The 12,650-nt window shown below is 35.9% G+C and overlaps 1 protein-coding gene and 1 pseudogene across 8 annotated transcripts in view; both read left to right on the top strand.

The window, feature by feature from the left end:
* The window catches only part of NCKAP5 (NCK associated protein 5), a 1,185,533-nt gene that overhangs the window by 683,579 nt on the left and 489,304 nt on the right, over nt 1–12,650 (top strand). The gene's annotated exons all lie outside the window — the stretch shown is intronic.
* Nucleotides 4,202–11,058, top strand: LOC138146104 (histone-binding protein RBBP4 pseudogene; annotated as a pseudogene).

The following is a 12,650-nucleotide window of genomic DNA, read 5'->3' as shown; positions in this document are numbered from 1 at the left end:
TATCATGGAAAGGGGAAGAATGCCTTGCCTTTTTCACTGTTGTTATTATGAATATCTAGAATAAATGAGTCAGTTTTTCTTTGAAATCTTTTCCTGAAGCCTAGCGGTCACCTTTGATGTCAGTAGCCCTTTGAGAACTGATTCTCATTCCCCCAGCAATTCACCAGATTGTCAAGAGAGTCCCTGGTATAACAGTAATATATTTAGTATTATTCCAATATGCATGACATATATAATGCTTACAAGTCTATTGCCTTTTCACAAACAATCACCAAAAGCACATGAGATTTTATCAGGTAATATACCACAGGTTAGACTAATAGATTAGATTTGAACTGCTCTTAGATTCTACAGACCCTGATTTTTAGGTAGGTCTGATTTAGTGAGGAAAATGGCTAGAGAGACTTCCCCACTGCAGCTAGAAACCTAATTTATTGTCAAGATGTTGGAAGCTCTGACTATTGCTAGCACATCTGTAGTCTGACGGAGTGGAGATAAATTAAGGATAGTATCTACATTCTCGATGACAGACCTATTTAATTCTTAAAGTTTAGTAATAATCATAGGTGAAATTTATATAGAATTCTGAGTCTTGTGCAGTTCCTAGCACACAGAAGGAGTTTATGAATGCTTTTTGACTGATAGACTGGATACAGGTATTATTATCCCTGTTTTTACCAATGAGGAAATAAGTGCAGAGTTAAGTATGTTGTCCACAGTAACATAGCTAATGTATTGAAGGAGGGATTCTAACCTAGATCTCTCACGAATTGGAGTTCTTTTGAGAACTGAAGGAAAATTTTCAAGAAGGGGCCTGTTGTCCTTTTAGTCACACAATTGACATGCCTTCATTTTTTACAAATATACATCAGTGAAAAATAGAAAATGTTCCCAATATGATAATCTATACTGCTTGCTAACCACATATCCCTCTTTGCTTGAACTTCTATGTATACCAGTTCTCTAGCTGGAATTTTCTGTGGAAATTAGGTAGTGCTCCATTTTACTCAAAGGCTTACTCTAATAGAATAATTTATCAATTTATCAATAATTTATCAATTTATCTTATGTCCTCAATGTGAATAAATCAAATCCCAATAGCTTAAGGAAATAAAGGTTCTAAGAGAAGCTGACCAAATGGGAGCAACCACAGGAGTTGAGTGAACTTCTAGGGTGAGAAAGATGCTCTGGAACGTGGAAGATATTGGGAGAGTTGGGAGTAAAACCCAGAGAGAAATGAAGATCTTAGTTTGAATTCAGGAATTGACACTTCCTGCCTATGTGAGTGTAGATAGCTCATTCCCCCATGTTTAGCCTCAGATTCATTGTCTGTAAAATAAGGGGATGGGGGGGGGCGGGGGCGGCTAGGTGACACAGTGAATAGAACACCAGCCCTGGAGTCAGGAGGACCTGAGTTCAAATCCGGCCTCAGATACTTGACACACTTACTAGCCATGTGACTTTGGGCAAGTCACTTAACCCCAATTGCCCTCCAAAAAGCAAAATAATAATAATAATAATAATAATGGGATAGGATCAGGTGATCTGTAAGCCTCCTCCTAGCTCTGAATCTCATGATCTCTTTATACCAAAGTGAAATAAGTGAATGACTTTTTAAAAAGTAGAGTAATGAGTCTTTAGCAAGTATTTACTCAAAACAAATGTAGAGACAATTTAGCTGAAATGACTATTATATGTAAGTGGAAGATAAAAGAGACTTTCATGTTTCTGATAACACTTCTTAAAAACCATCTTTGTTTATATAGAAGAGACTTGAATACTACATAAGAAACCAACTTTGTATCCCCTGTAATATGATTCCTGATTCATATCCAATCATTGCCAAATCTTGTCATTTCTACTTCTATGATTCTTCATATCTCTTCTTTTTCTACATTCCCACAGTCACTGCCCTAACATAGGCTCTCATCACCTCTTAATTGGTCTTTCAGCACTTAGTGTGTCTCTTCCCCTATCCAATCAATTCTCTACCCAGGCACTAAATTTATATTCTTAAAACATAAGTCTGATTCTTTGCAATCCCACAACCAACCACTCATCTGCAGCAGGAGAAAGTCCAGTATCTATCTCTGTCTTTCTCTTCTCTCTGTCTCTCTGTCTCTCTCTAAACCTCTGTGTCTCTCTCTTTATTTGTCTCCCTCTCCTTTAGGATAAGTACAAAATTATCTACTTGACTTTGAAAGACTTTTATAGTCTGGTTCTAGCTTCCTATTTAGGCTTACAAACACATTGTTCTCTTTTATTTATTTTTTTCTCTATTCTAGTCAAACTGACCTATTTGGTATTCCCCATGCACACATTCCATTTTCTTTCTCTATACCTTTGTTCAGGAAAATCTCCATACCTCAAATACAACCTTCTCAATTCTGCCTCCCTTTAAAGCTCAGTTCAATTTCTACCCCAAAGAGGAAGATATTGAGAATCTTCCCAATTGCTAGTATCCTTTCCCCAGAAATTACTTAGTATAAAATCTTGTGCTAATTTTCTATGATCATATTGTTTTCATCTTTAAAAAAATTCAAATCCTTTGATGGTAGTACTGTTTTGTATCCCCTATAATATATCCCCAGCACATAGCATGGTGCCTGTCACATAGGTGCCTAATAAATATTCATCGAGTGAAAGAATGAGTTGGTCTGACAGAAACTTAATTAGTTGATTGGTTTATGTTTTGTGATATTGATAGTAATTTTTAGTTAAATCCATTGATTATGGCTCACTTACATGGCATTATAGGGACCTCTGGCATCTTATTGGATAGAGTGCTAAGCTAGCAGTCAGAAAGGTCTGAGTACAAATCCAGCTTCAGACACTATTATTTATTAAACACTTACTATGTGCTGAACACTGTGCTAAGTGTTAGGGAACCAAAAAGAAGCAAGGGATAGCCCTTGTCCTCAAGAAACAAGTTATATATAGGATAAAAACAAATAAAATAAAATACAAACAAGTTATATATAGGATAAATAGGAAATAATTATTAGCTTTTGGTTTATAGAAGAAGAAACAGAGGTGTAAAGTGTTCCAACAGTTTACGCAGATTACAGAATTAATAAGTTGGAGGTGAGATTCAAATATAGGTCTTTTATGATTCCAACATATCAGGTTGTCACTTTTACAAAACACTTTTAAAAAATAAATTTGAAGAAATTCTCCCTTTAGAGTATGAGACACCTAAGTTGCAAAGTGATTAGTACATTGGATCTGGAGTTTGAGGTGGTACTTACTATGTGAATCTGAACAAGTCACTTTTGTGCCCATTTCCTCAAATGTCAAGTGGGGATAATGATAGCACCTACCAGTCAAGGATATTGTGAGGATCAAGTGATGTATGTGTAAAGTGCTTAGTCCAGTGCCTGGCACATAATAGACTTAAAAATATAAGTTTATGGTTTGCTACTAACTAGATTTGGGGTCACGGGCAAGTCACTTATCCTCTCAGGTTGCAGCTTTTCATGTGTTAAATAAGGAGGCAGAATTTGACCATCTTTAAGCTTCTTGTCTATTCTGATAAATTCTATAAAATAACTCATTTTTCTGATTGCCAGAAATATTGACATAATAAATACTGTCTATGAGCCTTGGGAGAGCCAATATTTTCCATTTTTAATAAAACAAAAGAAAAGACTATGTTGTATGAGCAAATGTTTATGTAAGGAGAGATGGACTATTTGAAGGAAGAGCAATTTAACCAAGTAGAAATTCAAAAGTGCTGAATTCTTAGAACCTTTGGCAGCTCATCACATACCTCTGGAAACCTGACTTTACTGCTCTGTTATTGAATGTTTTTGCCTTTTTGTGAAAGGGAGAATCGTTGCTGGCAGTCTGGGTGAGTGATGGCAGAATAGAGGAAAATATGAAATATAACTAAAGTGGCAGGATTGTTTTCAGCAATTATAAAAAAAAATTGCCAAGTACTTTCCTGCCTAGAAAATTAAAAGGACAAATTCCTGCTACCTAATGAATTAATTTTTTCTTTTGTTTTTTTCTACTGTCTTCCAAGTTGTACCAATGTACTGACTTTCCATCTATACATGTACACACATATGTGTGTATGTTTGTATTAAATATATATCTATATATTATATATATATAATTTTAATTTTGTCCTTTCATGGTGTTATGACCCAGGGAACTCCCAGACCCTCCATGCCTCATTCCATCAGCTTCTCTACACACCATGGCCAACAAGTAAGCAGTCTTTGGTGATGTAGTGTTACAGTGAGAAATGAGGAGTATACAATATGGGGAATACAGTTCCACTTCTCCAAGACTTAGTCATGAACTGTGACCTAGTGTAGCCCAACCTGACTGCACAATGTCTTCCCAATGCAGCCAGACCTAAAGGGAAAGATTTCAGTATTCATTGACTTGTCCTGAAAAGTATCATCTTGTGATAGCCATCGTGCAGCTGAGCAATGATAATGCTCAGTCTGACTCCCCTCAGTATGACAGTGGGCAAGGATAGTTTGGAGGCTTTGGCTCAGCTAATGGGAAAATTGCAATTGCAGTCAAGATTAGCCATGGAAGAGAAATGAATGGGGCCTGTTATACACCCTAGAATCCTCGCATCATTTCAACAAAGACTCTATCCAACAATGTCCTTATTTTTTTAATATACCAAGTACCCTTCAAAACCAGACTCTTCTGGGGAGGGTAACCCAGACTTGCAACTCTGTGGACATGAAAAGGAGGGCTTCAGGTTGTGGTTGAACCAGAATCTCAGTGGATGCTTGCTTAGTTCATCAGATGACCATACCATCTGCTTATGGAACATCAGTGAAGCTCCAAGGAAGATGTAGTAGTGGATGCAAAGACCACATTCGCAGGACACTCAACAGTAGTCAAAGATGTTTCTTGGTACCTACTCCATGCATCTATCTCTCTTTGGATCAGTTGTGGATGACCAGAAGCCTATGATCTGGGAAACATAGACAAGCAGTACTTCTAAACTAAGCCACTCATTGGAAACCCACACTGCTGAAATAAATTGTCTCTCAATCCTTATAGTGAATTTATTCTTACCATAGCATAAGTTAAGACAATTGCATTGTGGTATCTGAGATATCTGAAACTAAATTTACATTCCTTTGAGTCACATAATGATGAGATATTCCAGGTTCAATGATCTCTTCACAATGAAACTATCTTGGCTTCTGGTGGCACTGACCATTGACTCAAGTTTGGGACTTGAGTAAAATTGGAGAGGAGCAGCTCCCTGAAGGTGCAGAAGGAAGGCCATCAGAATTGCTGTTTATTCATGGAGGTCAAACTTCTAAGATACCTGATTTTTCCTGGTACCCTGGTGAACCTTGGGTTATTTGTTCTATATCAGAAGACAATGTCATGCAAGTCTGGCAGATGGCTGAGAACATGGAAAATAATGAAGCCTGAAGGAAGTGTGGATCCAAAGGGAGAGGGGTCTTAGACATTTCTGCACCAGTGCTGATTTTTAGATTCCCCTTTCTTCCCCAGCCGAGATTGACTCAATGCTGCTTTTAGAGCCAGACATTTTTTTTGTTCAGACATTCTTATATAGGTGCCTGTAAATATAGAGAGTGAATAATTGCTAACTATTAACTGTTGGTGTTGGGGGAAGGGCTTTACTCAGCAGAGTCAGAGACCCATATTTAATTTTTTTCCCAAGAACTTTTCATGAGCATTTCCAGCTCAAAAATCTTATTTAGCTACAGGAAATGTACCATGAGTGTTTTACTTTTCTTCCTATGCTATAATTGCAAGTGTTCCAGGCAAATTTAAGTAAAATAGGATGGAGTGAGATTTATATAAAATAAAGGAGTCTGAGTCACTGAGATATTAGCATTGTAAGATATCTGAATGGTTCCTGTCATTTATAGAGACTCAAATGCAAAAAACTGGTATGGCTAACCTTCTGGGGTACAGAGCAGCCCTGTGTAGACTGGCCTACCCATGTGGTTTTGTCTGTAACTAAAAATCCCATGTTAATTTATTTTTTATTTTACTTAATTTGTTTTTCCCCCCTTCTCATCTGATGGAAGACAAGAATCATGTGAAATGTTATAGCTATACCTGTAAAATACTTTTGTTCATTTCATATGGTTTTGCATTCCACTATGTTTCTTGAGTTATGTTATTTATTTCCTTTCTGTGATTTTTGTTAAACTTGGGACCACTGTATTATAAAGAAGATGTATGTTTCTACCTGACAGATGTACCACTGGTAGACTACCGAGTAATTTGAAAAGAAAGCAATTGGTAGATGACATGTGCTTTAAAATTAATTCTGAATGGCTTCTTTTCTTCCTTTAAAATTTTTTAAACAAATTTCACACAGAAGAAATTAATCCTTGACCACTCACTTCATATAATATCTTTTGGGGGCATCTTGTCCAACCAGCAACCTATTACTGTCCATGACTATCTCTAAGTTCTTATGATGGAAAAAAATTTTTTTCTACATAGAAAAATAAAGTTTATGGCAATACATCAATTACTTGTAATTTTCCCACTTTAAGAACTCTCTGCTCATCCAGGTTTCAACTAACCTATAATTTAATGAGTTGTCTTAGACCATTTCCTGGCATTCAGGGAGGGTAAGGAGACTTTACCATGGATATACAGTGGGTAGGTGCCCAGAGTGGAGTTTGAAATAAGAACTTCTAGCCTCCTAGACCAACATTCCACTCATCACACCATGCTGGATCTTACTACATTAATTAAATGATCTGAAAAGTCACCATATGTATAAAATACCTAAGTATACTAGGTGATAACAACCAAAAGCTACTGACACTCTTCTTTTGCTGTCTGTCAATATATGCAGCAAGCATGGGGGTTAAAATCATGTATCTAAAGGAATATGTGTGATCCCCACATAGCAATATGATACTTGTAAATTGTTTTTTTTTGTTGTTTTTTTAGAAATACTTGTATCTCTTGAGGACAATATCTTTATTATGGCATTTTGAAGGGGTATAAATAGAGAAAAGGCATGGGGATAGGTTGATTTTGATGTGATGATAAAAAAAATAGTTATTAAGGGGTAAAAAATCATTGTACTGAGAGAAGAGGAAAGAGAGACAGAAAAGGGTAAATTACATTACAAGAAAAGGTACAAAGACCTGTTACAGTAGAGGGAAAGAAAGGAGAGAGGCGAGCATTGTTTAAACCTTACTCTCATTGGATTTTACTCAAAGAGGCAATAACATACAAACTTGCTTGGGTATAGAAATCTATCTTACCCTCTAGGACCTAGGAGAGGAAAAGGAAAGGAGAAGGAGAAGGGTGGGAAGAAGTAGCAAGGGAAAGGGGAAAGAAAATGGAGGGGGCTGATAGAAGGGAGGGCAAAATGAGGGAAGTGGTGGTCAGAAGCAAAACACTTGTGAGAAGGGAAAGGGAAAAAGAAGAGAGAAAATCATAAATGGGGGGATGGGATGGAGAGAAAGAAACAGTTATCGTAACTGTTAATGTGAATGGAATGAACTCTCCATAAAATGGAAGCAGGTAGCAAAATGGATTAAAAAACATAATCCTATGATATGGTGTTCACAAGAAACAGTTTTGAAGCAAAGAGAAATAGAGTAAAGATAAAAAGCTGAAGCAAAATAAATTATGTTTCAGCTACAGCAAAAAACAAACAGAGGTAGCAGTCCTGATCTCAGATAAAGCAAAAGCAGAAAATAGATCTAATTCAAAGAAAGGAAGGACACTGTATCCTGCTCAAAGGTACCATAGACAATGAAGTAATATCAGTACTAAACATATATGTACCAAGTGATATAGCATTCAGATACTTAGAGGTAGAGATACTCTTGTAGTGAGTGACAGGAAAAAAATAGACAGCAAAACTATACTAGTAAGCTACCTCGACCTCCTCCTCTCAAAATTAGATAAATCCAATCACCAAATAAACAAGAAAGAATGAGGTGAATAGAATTTTAGAAAAGATAGACATGGTAGACCTCTGGAGAAAATTGAATGGGGATAAAACTGAATATGTATTTTTTCTCCATGGCATGTGACACCTACACAAAAATTTACCATATATTAGACCATAAATACTTCACAGTCCAATGTAGAAAGGCAGAAATTATAAATGCCTCATTTTCAGATCATTATGCAATAAAAATTACAGGCAATAAAGGGCCAGGAAAAGATAGACTAAAGATTAATTGAAAACTAAATAATTTAATCCTAAATATTGAGTGGGTCAAACAAAATATCACAGAGATAATTAATAACTTCATCCTAGAGAATAACAATAATGAGACAACATACCCAAACTTGTGAGATTCAGTTTTTAGAGTAAATTTTACACGACTAAATGCTTACATGGATAAAATAGAGAAAGGGGAGACCAATGCATTGAACATTCAACTAAAAAGTTATAAAATGAACAAATTAAAAGTTCTCAATTAAATATCAAATTAGAAATACTGAAAATCAGAGGAGAGTTTAATAAAATTAAAATTTAAAAAACTATTAAACTAGTAAATAAAACTAAGCTGTTTTATGAAAAAAATAATAAAATGGATGAACCTTCCTTCAATTTGATTAAAAAAAGAAAAAAGAAAGTATCAAAAATGAAAAGGGTGAATTCACTACCAACGAAGAGGAAAGTAAAGCAATAATTAGGAGCTATTTTTCCCAAGTGTATGCCAATAAATCTGACAATCTTAGTTAAATGGGTGAATACTTACAAAAATATAAATTGCCCAGATTAACAGAAGAGGATGTAAAATACTTAATAATCCATTTAGAAATTAAATAAATCATCAATGAACTTCTTAAGAGAAAATCTCCAGGACCAGATGAATTCACAAGTGAATTCTACAAAAAATTTAAGAACAATTAATTCCAATACTATCTAAACTATTTCAGGAAATAGATTAAAAAGGAGTCCCACCAGATTCTTTCTATGATAAAAATATGATGCTGATACATAAATTGGGAAGACCTAAAAGAGAGAAAGAAAATTATAGGTCAATTACCCTAATGAACATTGATGCAAAGAGAATTTATATCATGTATTGATTTTTTATTAATAAATAAATTAATTTATTTTTAGTTTTCAACATTCATTTCCACAAGATTTGGGGTTCCAAATTTTGCTCCATCTCTTCCCTACCACCCAACCCAAGACAGTATGCATTCTGATTACCATTCTTCCAGTCTACCCTCCCTTTTATCACCTCCCCATCCCCTTCCCCTTTACTTTCTTGTAGGGCAAAATAGATTTCTATATCCCATTGCCAGTGTATCTTATTTCCCAATTGCATGTAAAAACAATTTTTAACATTTATTTTTAAAACTTTGAGTTCCAAATTATCTTCCTTCTTCCCTCCCCACCCACCCTCATTGAGGAGGCAAGCAATTCAATATAGGTTATACATGTGTAGTTATGCAAAAAACGTCCATACTAGTCATCTTGTGAAAGACTATTTCCTTCCATCCTATCCTACTCCCTACTTATTCTATTTTCTCCTTTGATCCTGTCCCTTTTCAAAAGTGTTTGCTTCTGACTAACCCAACCCCTAATCTGCCCTTTCTTCTAACATTCACCTCTCTTATATCTTTCCCCCTTACTTTCCTGTAGGGTAAGATACTTGATTGAGTGTGAATGTCATTCCCTCCTTAAGTCAAATCCTATGAAAGCAAGGTTTGCTTATTCCCTCTCACCTCCCCCCTCTTCCCCTCCATTGTGAAACATTTTCTTGCATCTTTTATGTGAGAGAATATAAAATATTCTCTATTTCCCTTTCCCCTTCATCCCAGTGTTCCTGTCTCATCCCTTAATTTTATGTTTTGATATCATCCCTTTATATTCTTCTCACCCTGGGTCATCCATCCATCCATCTATCCATGCATCCATCCATGCATCCATCCATGCATGCATGCATGCATGCATCCATCCATCCAACCATCCATCCATCCATCCATCCATCTATCCATGCATCCATCCATCCATGAATCCATCCTTCCATACATACATCTATCAATATCTCCTCCAACTACACTAATACTGAGAAGGGTCTCATGAGTTACAAATATCATCTTTCCATGTAGGAATGTAAGCAGTTCAACTTTAATAAGCCCATTATTATTTCTCTTTCCTGTTTACCTTTTCATGGTTCTCTTGATTCTTATATTTAAAAGTTAAATTTTCTATTCAGCTGTGGTCTTTTCAGCAAAAATACCTGAAAGTCCACTATTTCATTGAATGCTCATTTTTTCCTCTGAAGTATTATACTCAGTTTTTCTTGGTAGGCGATTCTTGTTTTAATCCTAGCTTCTTTGACCACCAGAATATCGTACTCTAAGCCCTTTGATTCCTTAATGTAGAAGCTACTAGATTTTATGTTATCCTGATTGTATTTCCACAGTACCTGAATTGTTTCTTTTTGAGGGCTTATAATATTGTCTTCCTGACCTGGGAACTCTGGAATTTGACTACAATGTTCCTGGGCATTTTCCTTTTGAGAGCTCTTTCAAGAGGTGATCAATGGATTCTTTAAATTTCTATTTTACCCTATAGTTCTAGAATATCAGGGCAGTTTTCCTTGATAATTTCTTGAAAGATAAAGTCTGGGCTCTCTTTTTGATCATGGTTTTCAGGTACTCTAATAATTTTTAAATTATTTCTCTTGGATATTTTTCCAGGTCAGTGGTTTTTTTTCCAATGAAATATTTCATATTGTCTTCTATTGTTTTCATTCTTTTTGTTCTGTTTTATAATTCTTTGATTTCAGGATGGCTAGGTGGTGCAGTGAATAGAGAACTGGCCTTGGAGTCAGGAGGACCTGAGTTCAAATCTGGCCTCACACACTTAACAAAAATCTAGCCTGTGACCTTGGGAAAGTCACTTAATCCCAATTGCCCCCTCCAAAAAAAAGCAAAAAAAAAAATTTCTTGATTCCTAAATAAGTCATTAGCTTTCATTTGCTCCATTTTTATTTTTAAGGAATTATTTTCTTCAGTGAGCTTTTAGACCTCCTTTTCCATTTGACAGGTATGCTTTTTTGGACTTTTTGATATCTTTTATGATTTGGGTTAGTCTGTTTGTTGAAGTGCTGCTTTCTTCAGTATTTTTTGGGTCTCCTTTAGTAAGCTGATGACTTGTTTTTCATGATTTTCTTGCATCACTCTCATTTCTTTTCCCAAGTTTTTCTCTGATTCTCTTATTTCATGTTCAGAATTCTTTTTGAACTCTTCATTGGCCAGACAGCAATTCATATTTTTCTTGAAGGCTTTGTATGTAGGAGCTTTGACTTTGCTATCTTCTTCTGATTGTATGTTTTGATCTTCTTTGTTACCAAAATAAGATTCTATAGTCTAAGTTTTTTTTAAAATAATGTTTGCTCATCTTCCTTGCTAAATCCTTGATTTTCTGATTCTTTGTCAAGGTAGGATTCTGCTTCCAGTGATGGTAGGGGTAGGGGTGGGGATGGGTGTATTGTCCCAGGTTTCAGGGGTTTTGTATCAAGCACTCAGTTGCCCATTGTCTGTGAGCCCAGAGCCCTTGAATGGAAGCAGCTGCCACCACCACTGCTGCTACTGCTGCTGCCACTGCCACTTGTACTACCACCTTCACTGCCCCAGGGCAAGGACCAGACTGTGCTCATCTTTCACCCAACTCCCACACACTTTTCCCACTGACCTTCTATGATGTCTTTGGTGTTTGTGGGTTGAAAAGTCTGGAAATTGTCACAGCTACCAGTGCTTCAGTCCCCTGAGGTCTGCTCTGGCCATGTCTGTGCTGGCACAACCAACACTGGGCTGTGCTCCACTCCCAGCCAGGTACAATAGACCCTTCCTGTAAGCCTTCCAGGTTGTCTTGGCCTGGACATGTGATGCTTCCTGTCATGTTGTGGGTTCTGTAGATCTAGAATTTGTTTAGAGTCATTTTTACAGGTATTTGAAAGGGTTTAGGGGAGAGTTCAAGCACATTTCTGCTTTTACTCCACCATCTTGGCTCCACCTCCTAGATGCAAAAATTTTAAATAAAATTTTAACAGAGAGATCACAGTAACTTATTATGAGGATAATACACTAAACCAGGTGGGGTTTATAGCAAGAATGCAAGCCTGGTTCTTTATTAGGAAAAGTATCAGTGTAATTGACAACATCAATAACAAAATTAACAGAAATCATATGATGCAGAAAAGAGCTGCTGATAAAATATAGCACCAATTCCTATTAAAAACACTAGAAAACAAAGGAATAAATAAAATTTTCCTTAGTAGCATCTAACTAAAACCATCAGTAAATATTATATGAAATGGGAATAAACTAGAAGCATTTCCAGTAATATTGGGGTGAAACATGACTGCCCATTATCACCACTGTTATTCAATATTGTGCTAGAAATGTTAGCTTTATCAGTAAGAAAAGAAAATGAAATTGAGGAATGAGACTAGGTAATGAAGAAATAAAGCTATCATCTTTGGAGATGATATGATGGTATATTTAGAAAATCCCTAAAGAATCAACTAAAAAAATCTACTTGAAATAATTAACAACTTTAGCAAAGTTTCGGGATATAAAACAAACCCACATAAATCATCAGCATTTCTGTATATTACTAACAAAGTCCAGTGGCAGAGATAGAGAGATTGTATTTAAAGCAGCTGTAGACAACATAGAATATT

Source organism: Petaurus breviceps, unplaced genomic scaffold, assembly GCF_028583685.1.
Source record: "Petaurus breviceps papuanus isolate PSGF00001 unplaced genomic scaffold, PetGlider_PUasm1.0 90752, whole genome shotgun sequence".
Taxonomy (NCBI): domain Eukaryota; kingdom Metazoa; phylum Chordata; class Mammalia; order Diprotodontia; family Petauridae; genus Petaurus; species Petaurus breviceps.
The sequence above is the reverse complement of the archived record's forward strand: the minus strand, read 5'-3'. Positions and strand labels throughout refer to the sequence as shown.